This window comes from Cebus imitator, unplaced genomic scaffold (genome assembly GCF_001604975.1).
Source record: "Cebus imitator isolate Cc_AM_T3 unplaced genomic scaffold, Cebus_imitator-1.0 Scaffold388, whole genome shotgun sequence".
NCBI classification, from domain to species: Eukaryota; Metazoa; Chordata; class Mammalia; order Primates; family Cebidae; genus Cebus; species Cebus imitator.
This window is the reverse complement of record NW_016107703.1, coordinates 423,180-440,055: the sequence shown is the minus strand read 5'-3', so window position 1 is coordinate 440,055 and position 16,876 is coordinate 423,180. Positions and strand designations below refer to the sequence as shown.

The 16,876-nt window shown below is 55.9% G+C and overlaps 1 pseudogene; it reads left to right on the top strand.

Annotated features, from left to right (window-relative positions):
- Positions 1 to 702: 702 nt before the first annotated feature.
- On the top strand, positions 703 to 1,702 carry LOC108288976 (annotated as a pseudogene).
- The last annotated feature ends 15,174 nt before the right edge of the window (positions 1,703 to 16,876 follow it).

Here is a 16,876-nt window from a genome sequence, read left to right as displayed (position 1 = left end):
AAGCTGGGGTTGCCCTGTAGAGTGGGGGTTTCCAGCAAAAAACCCACCTCCCTCCCCTTCCCTTTCAGGGGCTTCACAGACTTTCCAGCGAGGGCCCCTCTGCCAGTGCTGCAGGCGCGGTGACTCCAGCCCCCACACTGCGCCCAGGCTGGTCCTGCCCCAGGATGCCAGTCCCCCTCACGCCTCACATCCCTCCGCCCAGGGCTGGTCCTGCGTGAAGACAAGCCCCAGGGACGCTGCAGTGTGTGTGCCCTGACCCAGGCCAGCATCCGATTGTGTGGTCAGATGCGAGTCTCCACCCTCAGGGAGCTGGGAACCCAGTCCAGCTCTGGCCCATGGGGCCAGACACACCGGGTGCTCAACAGACCCCTGCACTGTCGGCACACTAAAAGCAGTGACAAGCTGTGGTTTTTGTACACTCATCTAGTGTGTGTGTGTGATGAAAAATGTACCTGGCCTGGTGTGGTGGCTCAGGCCTAAAATCCCAGCCCTTTGGGAGGCCAAGGCGGGTGGATCAACTGAAGTCAGGAGTTCAAGACCAGCTTGGCCAACATGGTAAAACCTTGTCTCCACTGAAAATACAAAATTAGCCGGGCATGGTGGTGCATGCCTGTGATCCCAGTTACTCAGGAGGCTGAGGCAGGAGAATTGCCGGAACCTGGGAGGCGGAGGTTGCAGGAGCTGCGATCGCGCTATTGCACTGCAGCCTGGGAGACAAGAGCAAAATTCCATCTCAAAAAAGAAAAGAAAGAAAGAAAAATGTACCCGAGGTTCATCATCTTGGTTGGGCATAGTAGCTCATGCCTGCAATCCCAGCACTTTGGGAGACCGAGGCAGGATCACCTGAGGCTGGAAGGGTGAGCTATGAGGCCACCGCACTCCAGTGTGGGTGACAGAGTGACAGTTATTTTCTGTGACACCTCGGAGGCATTCAGCTGCTCCAAGACGAAGCTGAACATCTCCTTCCCAGCCACTGGCTGCCAGAAAGTCATTGAAGTCGACGATGAATGCAAACTTGGTACTTTTTGTGAGAAGCGTATGGCCACAGAAGTTGCTGCTGACGCTCTGGGTGAAGAATGGAAGGGTTATGTGGTGAGAACGACAAGCAGGGTTTCCCCATGAAGCAGGGTGTCCTGACCCATGGCCGTGTCTACCTGCTACTGAGTACGGGGCATTCCTGTTACAGACCGGGGAGAACTGGAGAGAGAAAGAGAAAATCAGTTCGTGGTTGCATTGCGGATCCCAATCTGAGTGTTCTCAACTTGGTTATCATAAAAAAAGGAGAGAAGGATATTCCTGGAATGGCTGATACCACCATGCCCAAAAGGGCCAGCAGCATCCGCAAACTTTTCACTTTCTCTAAAGGAGATGAAGTCTGCCAGCATGTTGTGAGAAAGCCCTTAAACAGAGAAGGTAAGAAACCGAGGACCAAAGCCCCCAAGGTTTGGTGCCTTGTGACTCCACATGTCCTGCAGCACGAACGGCGGCATATTGCTCTTAAGAAGCAATGTACTCAGAAAAATAAGGAAGAGGCTGCAGAATGTGCTAAACTTCTGGTCCAGAGAATGAAGGAGGCTAAAGAGAAGCGCCAGGAACAAATTGCGAAGAGACGCAGATTTTCCTCTCTGTGCGCTTCTACTTCTAAGTCTGAATCCAGTCAGAAATAAGATTTTTTGAGTAACAAATAAATAAGATCAGACTCAAAAAAAAAGAAATAAATAAATTTAAAAAAAAATTAAAACAATTAAACGCAACGAATTCCCACCACCCAGCACCACCCAGCTTCGTGTTAGACACCAGTTAAGTAGCGTCAAGCATGTTCACGTCCTCCTGTGGCCGTCACCACCATCCATCCACACGACACTCTCATCCTCATCTTCCCAAACCCAAACACTGCCCCTGAAGAACACTCCTCACTCCCCATCTCCATCTCCCTGTGCCAGGCTTCTCACCACGCCACCTGTGCCAGGCCTGCGGGAGAGGTGTGCGCCCAGACACCCCTGTCCACCAGGTGCTCTCAGGGGAGGGAGCGTTCAACCCGCAGAGCCAAACGCTGCCTTCCTGGGTGTGCTGGGACCAAATGCCCCCCACATTCGTGTGCAGGTAAGAGCCCCTGGGTAGGGGCCCACCGCCTGGGGATGACGACTGTTCCTGGCACAGCAGGAGCATGGAGGAGGCCACCTTTGACCTGGGAGCATCCGGGAGTGAGGGAGGGGAGATGGTGGGAACCAAGGCGGGTGTGCTCAGGAGGGAGTGGGGGGCAGCTGGGGCTGCCAGGAGTCTGTTCTCTACCTTTCAGGGATCCTGGAGAGGAGCAGGGCTGACTCAGGAGTGGCTCAGGAGTGACAGGTGTTACTCCTGCATCTTCTCTCCTGCGTTGAGGCCCAGGCTGAGCTCCCCAGATTATACTGGACCGCAGCGCTTACTGGCAGAGAGGGGTGGTGGGTGAGCCTCATTCCCCCTGGGCCTCAGTTTCTGGGTCTGTAAAACGGGGCTGCCCCCCAAGGCCTCCTCCTACCCACTTTGCCATCTGTGATCCCCACCAGCTCCAGCCACATCCATGGCTTTTATGAGGGCCCAGTACTGCCCACCGGCACGGTCACCCACCTCTGTCTGGGACTCGGGGCTGCCTTTATTGCCTTCCCGGGCAGGTGTCCACAGGGGCCCCTGCCACACACACCAATCGGCAGAGCAGGCAGGAGGCTTCTGCCTTCGCCACAACAAAATAATTAAAAAAGGATTCAGGAGATCAGGCCAGCCTGTCACTGCGGGGAGGCCGGCACTTAACCCTTTCCAGGCTGGGCTGCATGGGCCAGGCCAAGGCCGGTGGGGGGGGCAGGAGCCAGCATTGCATGCCGAGGCTGGAAACCCAAGGAGGAGGGCCCAGGGGCTCCCCCAGGAGTACCCACCATCCTGACAGCATCCTGCAGGGCCCTCTGTGCTGTGTCCCCTCTGGGAGCTGCCCTCACCTCCCTCGCTCCCCACCAACACCTTGGGCTCCTGGAAGGCCGGCCCTTGCCTGGGCTCTGTTCGGCTACAGAATGGATGGGACAGTCAAGTGCCTCCCTGCCTGCCCAGCCTCTGCTCCCTTCCCGGGGGCTCCTCATCTTCTCTGCAAGGACTGAGGTCTCCCATGGGTGCCCATGGTAGCTGGGGCCAGGCCTCTTCTAGACAAGGGCCAGGCACCCAGCCCAAGCTGGCCAGCTGGACACGGGATCACCTGCCTTTACTTTGAGCCGCAGCAAAGGAGTAGAGAAAGATGGGGCCTCGGATGCCGAGCAGCACAGTGACGGGTGACAACGCAGCCACAGCCCCAACCTGCCTGTCCCAATGGCAAACTCCTGCCGGCTTCCTGCTGTGCACTCACTGGAGGCCCTGTTCCACCCCCACACACCAGGGTCTTCAGCTTCCCGGGGCTCATTTACTACCACCCCTCCCAGAACATTTTTGGCTCCGATTAGCCAAAGCTGGTTTTTGTGACTTTGAACCAAAGACCCCAGAAGACACAGAAGAGGCGTGAGAGGAAGGCATGTCCCGTGCTCTGCAGCCAGGCTGCAGGTTTGTTCACCTGAAGAGAACCTGAGTCCCCTGTGTGCCAGGCACCGTTCTAGGCACTGCAGGGATGGCAGAGAACAAAGCAGACACTTGTGCCCCTGGGTGTGTGTTCTACTGGGGCCAGCCAACAAGGGATGTAAACCACAAATAAATTAGGCAATTTTAAGTAGAAAAGATACTGAGAAAACCGTCCAGCAGGAAGGTACATTCTAGGTATCTGTTGCTGCCTGTCAAACCACCCCAGACTAAAGCTGCAATCATCTTACTGCACTCATGAACTCTGCAGGTCGAGTGCAGCCTGGATGCAGAGGATGCCTGCTCATGGCACCTGCACATCACTGCTTGGGCTTCCTCACAACATGGCAGCAGTGTTCTGTGAGCAGATGTCCCACCAGGATGGTCTTTTATGACCTAGCCTTGGAAGTCACTTCATGCTCCTTCTGCTGTAGTTATGGCCTGCCCAGATTCCAGGTGTGTGAAGATCATCCCCACCTTCTGATGGGCTGAGACCAAGCTCACATGGTCGGAAGAGCATGGGGGAGGGGAAATGCTGCTGCAAGGCAGGCTGGCAGGGCAGGCCACTCTGGGGAGGTGACAGTGATGGCCAAGAGAAGCCAGCTGAGGCCCAGGAGAGTCTGACTGAGGACAGGTAGGGGGTTGGACTTCTGTTCTGATTGCCATGGGGCATCCCCTGGATGCCCCCCATATGCCAGGCTCTATTCTAGGTCCTGGGGTACTGAGGCAAGGAAGACCCAGTCCCAACCTCGGGCCCCATGTCTAGGGGAGACAGACAAGCAAAAAGGGCAGTCCAAGCCGTGTCTGTTGGGGTGCGCTGGGCTGCCAGGGATGAAACACCTAGCTCAGCTCACTCGGCTGAGTGACTCAGGCTGGGAGGCATAGCCAGGTGGGTGGATGTTGGGGAGGGGTGCTCGATGCCAGGAGGCCCTTGGCAAGCTGGATGCACATTCATTAACCCCTCCCACCCCATTCTGCAGAAGAAGAACAGAGGCGCAGGGAGGTGAAATAATCACCACCCACGGCCACAGCTAGCCGCAGGGCTGGACTATACCAGAGGCCTGGCTCTACAATTCTTGTGCCCTGTTCTGCCTTGGGGAAGGGCATGGGGTCAGAAACAGGCGTGGGTGTGGGCAGCCCCAGCTATGCACAGTCTCCACTGAGGAGGCCCTCGTCTTCTCTAAATGCAGGGCCGCCATCAGCCAGGCATCCCCGAGGACCCGAGAAGCACAAACAAGGCCAGGCAGTCCCACAGAAGGCAAGGAGTCCCAGGGCACCCGGCCCCGCCCTCCTCAGCTGCCTTCGGGGCCTGGGTCTAAAGCCCAGATACACATCCTATCTAGCCTCAGGACTGGACACAGAGAGGACAAAGACCCCATCTAGCAGCTCAGGGTGCTCCCCCTACTGTGTCCTGTGCTGGAGTCTAGTCCTGATGAATGCCCAGGAAGCCCGATGCCACCCCTTCAGGCCTAGATCCTGTCCCCAGAGCCCCGGCATCCCAGCCCTCCTTTCCAAGAAGCCCCTGCTGAAGGACCCCCTTCAGCCCATCCCTGCATCCCAGATCCCACCCTGTGGGAGCAAAATGGATGCCCAGAAAGTTGAGCCGATTGACCAGTGGGGAGCTGGGACACAAACCCAGGATGCCAGCTTGGGCCTCAGCCACACCCGCCGCAGATGCTGTCCCCATCCCTGCCAATGCCTGGTGCAGACCCTCCCAAACACACACGACGGGTTTTTATTAAACTTCCTTGTTAATTGCACAAATGCACTAATACATCTGGAGTGAGTTTTAAAACAAATCCCAGACACCATGTCATTTTGCTCATAAATACTTCAGTATACAAATGGGGTTTTAAATAATTTGCTATTTAAATGATGTTGGTTTCTCCTGTGAGCAACAGAGTCCATGCTTATAGGGTAGCCAAGGCAGGAAGGCTTCACCCCTTCCCTGCGGCACCCCGCTCTGCCCTCGGCCGGCTCCGTGCCCGGGTCGTGTTTGTGTGTGGGTTCTTCACCATGCAGATTTCATTTCGCACCTTCTCTTCTCTTGAGCAATTCCCCAGTGCTGCTCCCAGCTTGAGAAATATCTCTCCCAAAGGCCTCCTTGGACACCGCTGTTAGGTGCAATTTTTCGCGGCTATAAACACTGCGCTGAACATCTTTGAGCAGGAGGCCCTGTATGGTTTTCGGATCATTCTCGGAGGAGGGGTTCCCAGACGCTGGATTCCGCAATCAAAGCACCCATCCCCAAATTGCTTTCCAAGAAGACACAAACATTGTTGAAATCCTTGTAAATCATGGTTGTTGGGTCAAGCGGGGTGTGTTCTAATGCAGAGGTCACTCAAGCGGGGGGTAGTGGCAGCACGGGGGAGCTGGTCTCAAAGGCCACCAACAAGCACTGCCTTGTCCATGGAGGTGGCTGAGCACATCCCTCCGACTTTCCAGCCTCAGTTTCCCCATCTGTCCAGTGGCCACGGGTTTGTGTGTGTGGCCAACTCCGGGAAGATGGCTCTCCAGGCCTCGGTGGAGGCCATCCCCAGCCCCGGAGGGAAGATACTTCTAGCAGTGCCCAGTCCACTTCCCCGCCCGGTGCCTGCTCTGGAGGAATTCAGAGAGTGCTGGGGAGGGGCCTCCCACCTCAGGAGGGATTGAAGTGTGTTTGTTTTCATTCCCCCTCCCCTGGGCCTCAGCTCTGCCCCCAGGGGAGGAAGGCAGATTTGTAGAACCCAGGCAGGAAAGCAGAAATCTCACGAGTCCAAGGCCCCCAACCTGCATCTCTCCCCACCTGCTCCTTTCTGGGGGCCAGAAAGGGGATGTCACATGCCTAAGGACACACAGCATCTCTGCAGCAAAGCACCTCTAGTCTGTGGGTTCTCCTGGCTCTGAGATCCTGTAACGGGATCGAACCTAGCAGCAGCCCCCATTCCTGAGCGGCCTCCGGTGGCAGCACCTGCCAAGGCCCCACCTCGGGGCCCCGTCCTCCCCCAGGCAGGGGCGCCCAGCTGCCGTTTCACAGATGAAGAAACTGAGGCTGGGGGGGCCGAGGCGCGCCCTAGGACACCCAGCCGAGCTCCCAATCAACCAGCTGAGCTCCCAACCAACTAGCTGAACCCGGGCTGCGCTCTCCCCACCCCTGCCTAAGTGCCGAGGCTCGCCTGCAGGAGTCGGGCGCCAGATGGGATTGAACCCAGCAAGGTGGGAAATCCGGCCAGGGTGGCAGATGGGGAGGCCCTCCCAAGGACGGCGAGGGCCCCGGGCGCAGCCTCCAGTGCGCACCCGGCCGCAGGCCCGCAGCCCCCCGGGGGCGCCGCAGGTGTCAGTCCGCTGTGTGCGGCGCCTTGCGGGGATTGGAAATGGGCTCAGCAGCACTGCCTCAGGGTAGGACGCAAATCGAGGCGGCCACGCGGTGCGGAGCGACCAGGGAAGCCGCCTGCGGGCTGCCGGTGGGAGCGCTGACTCTGGCCCATCCCGGACCTCACGCACTGTGGACCTCACCCATCCGGACCCCAATCATCCCTGAGCCCGCCCATCGGCAGACCTCACCCATCCAGATCTCACCCATCCCGACCCAGGCCCATCCCGGACCCCTGCCACCCGCGACCCCGGCCCATCCCAGACCCAACCCACTGCGGACCTCGCCCATCCAGACCCCACCCATCCCAGACCCCACCCATCCCAGACCTGGGCCCATCCCAGACCCCGCCCATCCCAGACCCCAAGCATTGCGGACCTTGCCTGTCCAGACCCCACCCATCCCAGGCCCCGCCCACCACAGGCCCGCCCACCTCGGACCTTGCCCATCCTTGACCTGACCAGCTGCGGACCCCACCTACCGCAGATCCTGCCCGACTCAGCCCACCTAGGACCTTGGCCTACCACGGTCTACCACCTAGGACCAGGGCCTACCCTGCCCATCCCGGGCCCAGCCCACCGCAAGCTCCGCCTATCTTGGACGCTGGCCCATCTCAAATGCCGCCCACTGCAGGATTCCCAAGACATCGCGGACCCCCCCCACAGCAAGCCCCGCCCACCGCAGACCCCCCCCCCCCCCAACATCGGCCCCTCCACCCCCACACTGACCCATTGCCCACTTCTGACCCCACCCAGGTAGTCTCAGCTAATGGCCCTGGGACAACTCCAGCACTCTCGTGAGGGTCCCCCCTCAGGGCGCCCAGTAACCTGAACATTTGTGAGCATTTAATCCCATTTTACAAATGCGGAAACTGAGGCCTGGAGCGTTAGATTATGTGCCCTGCAAAGTGGGGGTGGCTGAGACCGCTGTGACCTCAGGCAGCCTATAATGGATTGACCCCCAAAAAGGGTCCCTGCTGTGTGGGATATGAGATGGTGGGGAAGGGGGACAAGGGATTGCAGTCATGTCCTGTGGTGTGACTGGCGAGGCTGGATTTGCAGGGCTGGACCAGCTTACGTGGAGGGGCAGTGTGGATGGTGCAGTGTGGCATGGGTTGCCCTTCCTTCCTTTGGACAGGGCAGTGGTGAGGCGGAGGTTGGGATGGAGAACCCACTGGGGATCCCCAGGCCAGGCACCGACACTGCCAGGCTTCCAGGACCCCTCCCCATTGCACCTGCTTCGTCTGCAAGCCGCTCCCGGTGTGGGCAGAGAGGTCCTCGGGGTGGTCTGGGAGTAGAGACGGAAAACCCCAAGGCTCCCACAACCAAGCCCCTCCCTGCAAAGAGGGGGCTTGAAAGGTGTGAGATGACAGAGGAGAGGCTGGCAAAGCGCCATGTCCCCTTCCCTGGCCCCACCTCCTCACAGGGAGAGACACAGATGGAAAGGGAGAGAAACAAGAGAAACCAAGAGAGATATGGGGGCCAGATCCTGAAGGGAAATGTGGCTGGGCAGGGGCAGATGGAGGGACAGGAGCGGGGGAGTCAGCAGGAAGAGGTGTTTGGGGGAAGATTTTCAAGTTTTTCCCTGGGGTATTTGCACAGGTTTTCGATCTTTGTTGGAACCTATCCATGACTCATCCCACTTCAGCCAGCAGTGACCAGCATGTGACCCAGGCAGGGTCGTTGGGCTAACCCTCCCTCTCAGCCCTGATGTGGATATGAGCATGGATACCAATATTTCTGCCTCATTCAGGGCTGGGTCACTGGGGAGGGACAAGGCTCCAGCCCAGCCTTGGGAGTCCAGCACAGCCAAGCCAGTCAGCTACACTGGCCCCCGACAGAGCTTCCAGCATCCAGTCTCTGGGGACTCTGGGAAGTTCTCAGCCTGACTTCTTAGCCTGACTTTTTTTTTTTTTTTTGTCTTGCTTTGTTTTTTGAGAAGGGATCTATCTTGCTCTGTCACCCAAGCTGGAGTGCAGTGTGGAGTGACCACGGCTCACTGCAGCCCCCAACTCCTGAGCTCAGGTGACCCTTGCACCTCTGCCTCCTGAGCAGATGGGACCACAGGTGCACACCACCATGCCCTGTTAATTTTTTTTTTATTTTTTGAAATTATTTGCAGAGATGGTGTCTCACTATGTTGTCCAGGCTGGTCTCAAACTCCTGAGCTCCAGTAATCCTCCTGCTTTAGTCTCCCAAAAGTGCTGGGATAATAGGCATGAGCCCCTGCACCTGGCCAGCCTGCAGTTCACAGGACACTCTCTGATGGAGCCTCTCCAGGTGGCCGGCACCCCCCCACGCCTCCTTACAAACCAATGTTGCCTGTCAGTTTGCAATGTTTTGAAAGGATAAATCCCATGTTGGGGAAATGGCCATGCTGTGGCAAGCTGGCGAGGCCTTTCTGGGGGGCACCTGGGTGATGTGCATTGGCAGGCTCGGAGGTGCTCACACCCTCGGCCTGCGAGCATGAGTGCAGGTATCCACGCTGAGACGATAAATATGGAAAGCAAAGTGGTGGCTTCAGAGATGTTCACTGCAATGTCATTTCCCACAGCCAAAGGCTGGAAATCACCTTGCAGCCCACTGGGGGACTTGGGTAAGTAAGTGGCAGCTGTCCAACCAGCAGGCCCTCAACTTGATGCTACAGGAGAACTCCTCATGGCACAGTAAAGGCCTCATCGTTACCTTTGAGGGAAAAGTGCACGTCATGAACTAGCAGAAGATCCTGATTTTGTGGAAAGAAAAAAATGGATATGTGTGTGCACAGAAGAAAACTCCGAATGTATTGGTGGGAGTGTAAAAGGGCGCAGCCACTGAAGAAAACAGCCTGCTGGCTTCTCAAAAAATTCAACTCACCCACCTCAGCCTCCCAAAGTGCTGGGATTACAGGGTGTGGTAGTTCACACCTGTAATCCCAGCACTTTGGGAGGCTGAGGTGGGTGGATCACCTGAGCTCAGGAGCTGGGCACTGCAGTGAGCCATGATTGCTCCATGGCACTCCAGCTTGGGTGACAGAGCAAGACAGATCCCTTCTCAAACTCCTGAGGTCAGGAGTTCGAGACCAGCCTGGCCAACATGGTGAAACCCCACCTCTACTACAAATAGAAAAATTAGCCCTGGGCGTGGTGGCGGGCACCTGTAGTCCCAGCTATTCCCAAGGCTGAAACAGGAGAATTGCTTGAATCTGGGAGGCAGAGGTTGCAGTGAGCTGAAATCATGCCACTGTACTCCAGCCTGGGTGACAAAGTGAGACTCCGTCTCAAAAAAAAAAAAAAAAGCCTCTAGAGCAGTCAAATTCATAGAGACAAAATGGGGGTGCCAGGGGCTGTGGAGGGGGTGGGGAGTGAGTGTTTCATGGGGACGAAGTTTCAGTTGGGAAGATGGAACATTTGGCAGATGATGGTGGTGACGGCTGCACAATACTGTGAATGCACTTAACGCCACTAAAGATAAATGATGAAGGTAAAACATGCAAATGCCTACCCCTTCCGTGGCCATAGCAGGTGTCTCTGACCGGCCACAGCACCTTTTCTGGCCAAGCCTCGTGAGCTTGTTCCCTACAGGTGCTGTGACAAAGTACCCCTAACTTAGCGACCTGAAACAATGCACATTTTTAGTTTCTCTCAGCTCGGCAGCCCAGAGCCTAAAGCGAGTGGGCAGGCTGGCTCTTTCTAGAGGCTGCAGGGAGGACCTGTTTCCTGACCCTTGCCAGCCCGGGAGGCTGCCTGCAGGCCTCAGCTCCCGGCCCCATCCTCCCCTTCAAAGCCAGCAGCGCCAGGCCTGAGAGCTTCTGACTTTCCTCCTGCTCTTACAAGGACCCTTGCAGTGACGTCAGTTCCCCCTGGGCAGTCCAGGACCCTCCCCACCTCCAGACCCTCTGCTCACATCTGCAGCCCCTTTGCCAGGTCAGGTGATAGAGGCATATGTTCCAGGGACCAGGATGTTGACGTCTTCAGGTCATTATTCAGCAGCCCATCCCTGGATCCGCCCACACCTGGTCACAGCATGTGTGTTCTGATGTCCAACCACATGTGACCCCAGGCTTTCCTTGTTTTCTTGTATACTTTCTGAAATCATCTAAGGTTTTCAATGAATAAATTCTTTTGTTTTTCTTACAATCAGATAGATGCTGGGTGAATGATGGTAGATATACATGACAGAGAAGATATACATGACATGGATGAGAGATACAGAATAATCACAGACGATGGATAGATGTAGGTAGTGTGTAAGTATAAATATTGATAGATTGGCAGATTGATAGATGATAGATAGTAAATAATCCATAGATGGTAGATAGCAAGATGACAAGATGATAGGTTATAGATGATTAATAGGTAGATGATGGGTGGATGGATAGATGATAGAAAGATGATAGTCAGACTGATGGTAGATGATAGGTGAATATGAATGGGTGATAGAAAGATGATAGATTATAGATGACTGATAGGTAGATGATAGAAAGTGAGAGCACTGATAGATTCAATGACAGTTGAATGGATGGATAGATGATTAGATGATAGACAAGATGGATGGGTAGATGACAGAAAGAAGGTAGATAGATGATAGGTGTAGGTGATGGCTGGGTGGACGGATGATAGAAAGATGGTAGATTGATAGATGATAGAAGACTGGATGGATAGATGAAAGAAAGAGAAGATAAACGATTGGTAGACAGGCAGTGGCTAGACAGATGATAGGTTGATTAACACAGATGGTAGATGGATAGATAACGGAAAGACAATAGGTGGTAGATAATAGGTAGGTAGGTTCTGGGTATGCTGAATGCTGGCCGCAGCATTGTCTACATGGAGTTTGGGTGGTCCCTGCCCAGGTGGAAACAGAGAGTAAGGGAGGGGTCAGGGCGTGCCCCTCAGGGGACATAGACAGCAGGAGAGAGAATGGGGTGAGGCCAGGGTGCCCAGACACCAGCAAGTGTGGCCACCAGAAGAGGCTGGGCCAGGACGGGACCGAGGGAAAAAAGGGCTGTGTGAGGTGGGGCTGAGCTGGCTAGTGGGGGACCTTCCTCTCCTAAGTCCAGGATTCTGGGAATCTGGGGGCAGCTACGCCCCAGAATGCAGCAGGAGGCAGTGTGGTTGCCCAGCGGGTCCTCAGCGCCTGTTCTCTGTTCATTCTCAGGGCCACTGTCCCCACTCACAGAAGAGGCTCAGAGGGGCGCCTCACTGGGCTGACGCAGAGGGACAGGGCTGAGCCAGGACACTAGCCAGTGTGGCCCTGGGCTCTCCCAGAGACAGGAGGACTTTAGGGGTGGAGGGGACAGGTGCCTCTTGAGAAGTGGCCAGGATGGAAGTAGAAATGTCTTCAAACGCAGCTGGACTCGGTGGCTCACGCCTGTAATCCCAGCACTTTGGGAGGCAGAGGCAGGAGGATCACTTGAGCCCCGAATTTGAGACCAGCCTAGGCAACATAGCGAGAAACACTCCATCTCTATAAAAAGTATATTAAAAAATAAAATAAAATTAGTTGCTGTGGTGCACATCTACAGCCCCAGCTACTCGAGAGGCTGAGATGGGAGGATTGCTTGAATCTGCGAGTTTGAGGCTACAGTGAGCCATGATCACATCAGGCATTTCAGCCTGGGCAATACAGCATGATCCTGTCTCTAAAACATTTTTTAAAATAATACATTTTTTAAAAGAAATGTCTTCAAACAGCATGTGCTGGGAGGAGCCAGAGGTGCATTTGGGGTCCCAGAGACACCTGCCTGCCTGGGGCAGCTCATGGGGTCTGGGACCAGTCCTGAGTATGGGGTTCCAGGCTCTGCCCCCCGAATCCCAGGATACAGTGAGCCTGCGGCAGCGGGAGTCACCATTTGTCAGGAATTCAATTAGGTGGGAGAGTCGTTATTAATTTTATAGGTTTTCCTGGTCGGAGGAGGCTGTGCTGGGGGTGAGATCCGGGGGCCGCCTCTTCCCTCCCAGCCTGGGGTCAGCCCGCAGAGGCAGCGTGATGGCACTAGTCGAGGTATTAATGAGATGCCTCTAGGTGCAAATAATAGTTTAATAGGTGTTACTTAACAGAAGCATGCGCACCTCCCGCACACCCAGATGGCCCGCTGCTCCCAGCCTCCCCGCCTTGTTAGAATAAGTAATTAGAGTGTACGAACACTCGCTTTGACACTTTAATAAAGTGTCAGCCATCACCAAGTTGGTATTTAATAAAATAAAATTAAATATTTATTACATTTTTGGTATGCATTGTACTTAAAACACATTCATCCCCCACTCGCCACCCCTTCCCAGCCCCCCAAGGCTGTAAACCCAGGGGTGCCCGCTTCTCACCTCTCAGAAGCCACGACTTGGAGAGACAAGGTTGATAATGGGATGTGTGCGGTAGGAGGGGGAGAGGGAGAGACCCCCAGAGGCACCCAGGGAGGAAGACAGGCAAGAGCCAGCAACGGGGGACAGAAGGGAGAGAGATGGCTGGTGCGGTGGCTGAGGGCCTGTGGGCGGAGGCGCCTCTGCATATGAGACCCATCTTTGTTCCTCTGCTTTCCTGTGCTTCCTGTTTTCACCAACTCAGGGCTCTGCCTCCCATTTCCAGCTTCTGCTGCTGCTTCTTTCTTTTCTTTTCTTTTTTTTTTTTTTTTGAGACAGGGTCTCCCTCTGTTAGCCAGGCTGGAGTACAGTGATGCCATCAGAGCTCACTGCAGCCTCAACGTCCTGGGCTCAAGAGATCCTCCCGCCTCGGCCTCCTGAGTAACTGGAAGTACAGGTACACCATTGGCCCAGCGAATTTTAAAATATTTTTGTAGAAACAGGGTCTTGCTATGCTGCCCAGGCTGATCTCAAACTCCTGGGCTCAAGCAATCCTCCCACCCTGATGTCCCAAAGTGCTGGGATTACAAATATCCAGCTATTTATTTACTTGAGACAGAGTCGTGCTCTGTCACCCTGGTTGGAGTGCAGTGGTGCGATCATGGTTCATTGCAGCCTTGACCTCCCAGGCTCCAGCGATTCTCCCACCTCAGCCTCTGAGTACCTGGGACTACAGGCAGGTACCACCATGCCCAACTAAGTTTTGTATTTTTTGTAGAGATGGGGTCTCACTGTGTTTCCCAGGCTGGTCTCAAACTCCTGGGCTCAAGCAATCCTCCTGCCTCGGCCTCCCAATGTGCTGGGATCACAGGCATGAGCTCTGGCGCCCAGCCCACATTTCCAGCTTCTGCTCATTTGAGTGTGACTTGCCACCAATCCCCTGCCAAGCCAATCCCAAGCTGAGCATGGACCCACTACCCCAGGATGGGGGGCCCCAGGTACTCACCCACATACCTGTAATCGGGGTGAGAAAGACCCCAAAGCAGCTCCAGCTCCCACAGCCCCAGTGACCGGCATGGATCTGTGCCGTGGATTTGGTGGGGGCCGTGGGCACTGGGAGGCACGCTGTGTGTTCCACAAGGTGCAAAAACACAGAAAGGCTGAGAAGCTCCCAGAGGCTGTGGTCCTCCAAAGTGGAAGCCTCTTTCCTCCTTCCTTCCTTCCTCCCCTGCACCCCCAGGCCCTGCAGCTACTAACAAAACATTTTTTTTCTGACTACAAAAGATTTTTTTTAAGTTAAGGGTAAAAAGCAGCCAGGCACGGTGGCTCACACCTGTAATCCCAGCACTTTGGGAGGCTGAGGTGGGCGGATCACCTGAGGTTGGGAGTTCAAGACCAGCCTGACCAACGTGGTGAAACCCTGTCTTTACTAAAAATACAAAAAATTAGCCAGGCGTGGTGGCACATGCCTGTGATCCCAGCTACTCCAGGAGGCTGAGACAGGATTGTTGCTTGAATCCGGGAGGTGGAGGTTGCAATGAGCCAAGATCACACCACTGCACTCCAGCCTGGGCGATAAGAGGGAAACTCTGTCTCAAAAAAAAAAGGGGGGAAGGGGGGTAAAAAAGTGGAGAAGGGGAAGATGCATGGGGTAAAATGCCTGCATCTGAGAGTGCTGCCATGTTCACCCCAGAGCAGGAAGCTTCAGATTGCAGGAGGAGGGCTGGGCACAGATTGTGGGGAGGGTCCATGGGTTCCATGCAGCGCCACCTGGCAGGGAAACGTCAGGCCACGGGACGCCAATGCCCAAACACCCGCCCATGGGAGAGTGGATGAGCAACCAGGTGGTGGAGTACTATGCAACCATGAAAAAGCACAGCTCTCAAGGACAGACCCTACAGATCCAACACTGAGCCAAGAAGCTGGCCCCTCAGGGGACCCCATGCATGGCACTCTGGGACTGGCCAGTTCACAGATAGTGGTGACAGCCGGTTGTCTTCCAGTCTTTTCCGACGTGTGACAAGGGCTTGGCCCAAAGCTTCCCTTCCGGCTCCTTGGCTCAGGGTTGGGTCTGTAGGGTCTGTCCTTGAGAGCTGTGTTTTGAGGCAGCCCTACCCCTACCCCCAGTTGTGCCAGACACAACTGCCTCCCTGTGGGTGTCACCCACGAGGTAGGCGGGGTCCCTACCTCAGGGAGCCATGCACAGAAGGGCCCTCAGCCCCACTCTGTCCTTCTCTGCTGCTGTTCCTCCCCCTGCCCAGCAGGAACAGTCTCTACCCCACCATCTGCCTCAGCATGGACAGCCCCCAAAGGGCCCTGCTCCATCCCTTTCTCCAAGGGGGTAGCCTGGAGTGGACCAGACGCCAGCTCTGCTGAGGAGGGATGGGGGCATCTCGCTGCCTCGTCCTCGCCCAGTCCCTGCTGCCTCCACATCTGGACCCCCAGCTTCTGCAGATGGGAGGCCGCACTGGGCCATGTGGGAGCCTGAGGCCAAGAGGACCGTCGGGGACACCGGTTCCATCTCCAGGGAGCATTTTGATATTTTGCTCATTGTGGACATTTACAATTAATTTTGAAAACTTTTAAGATTGGACGCAAGCCCTGCTGAGTCCAAGGGCAGGTCGGGCACAGGGAGCCAGGAGTCAGGGCTGTGCCCTCTCCAGAGGCTGAGGAGGCTGGCAGGTCGGGCTGGTGCAGGGGGTGAGGTTCCGAGGACAGCTGAGCCCACACGGTGGCACCGCCCAGCGGGACATGGCAGTGGCACCTGGTCCAGCCCTGGGCTCTCCTCTCCCTCCCTGTCTCTCCTCTCTCTTCTGGTCTCTCTCTCTGTGTCTCTCTCTCTCTGTTTCTCCTTGTCTCTGTGTCTGTTTCTCTATCTCTCTCTGTATCTCTATCTCTCTCTCCCTGTCTCTGTCTCTGCCTCTCTCCCTCTCTCATCTCTCTCTCTGTGTCTGTCTCTCTCTGTGCCTCTCTTTCCCTGTTTCTCTCTCATCTGTGTCTCTCTTTGTCTCTATGTCTCCCTCTGTGTGTGTGCCTGTCTCCCTGTCTCTCTCTGTCTCTGTGTCTCTGTCTCTTCCTGTTTCTGTCTCTCTCCCTGTCTCTCATCTCTCTCTGTTTCTATCTCTTTCTGTCTCTCTCCCTGTCTCGCTCTGTCTCTGTCTCCCTGACTCTCTATCCCTATCTCCTCTCTGATGTTTGTGGCTGGCCCCCTGTGAGCCCCAAGCTCAGGGACAGGACCTGCTAATCTCGATGACTGCCTCCTGCCCCCGCCTGCCCCAGGCACCTCACGTGCACCGCCTCACCCCTTCTTACAGCAGCTCTGCCACCTGGGGGTCCTCATATTCCTTTTGTAGACGGGGAAGAGGAGGCTGTGGTGGGAGCTGTGACGTCCTGCCCCAGCAGGGTGGGTAGAAGGCGGGTGACTGCCCCAAACCCATCTCTTGGCCACCAGCTCTCTGGGTCCCATCCCGCCACCTCTGAGCCCAAATCCGATGCTCCTGGACACGGGTGTGGCTGTAGCAGGTGGGCAGGCTGGGGCAGGGCAGGCTGGAAGCTGTGGTCACCTGGCTGTTAGCACCCCCTGGGTGGGCACTTGTGGATGGGAAGTTGGGTGGGGTGAAGTCACAGGCCAGCACTGACAGAGGGAGGAGGGAGGGAGGAAGGAGGGAGGAGAGAGG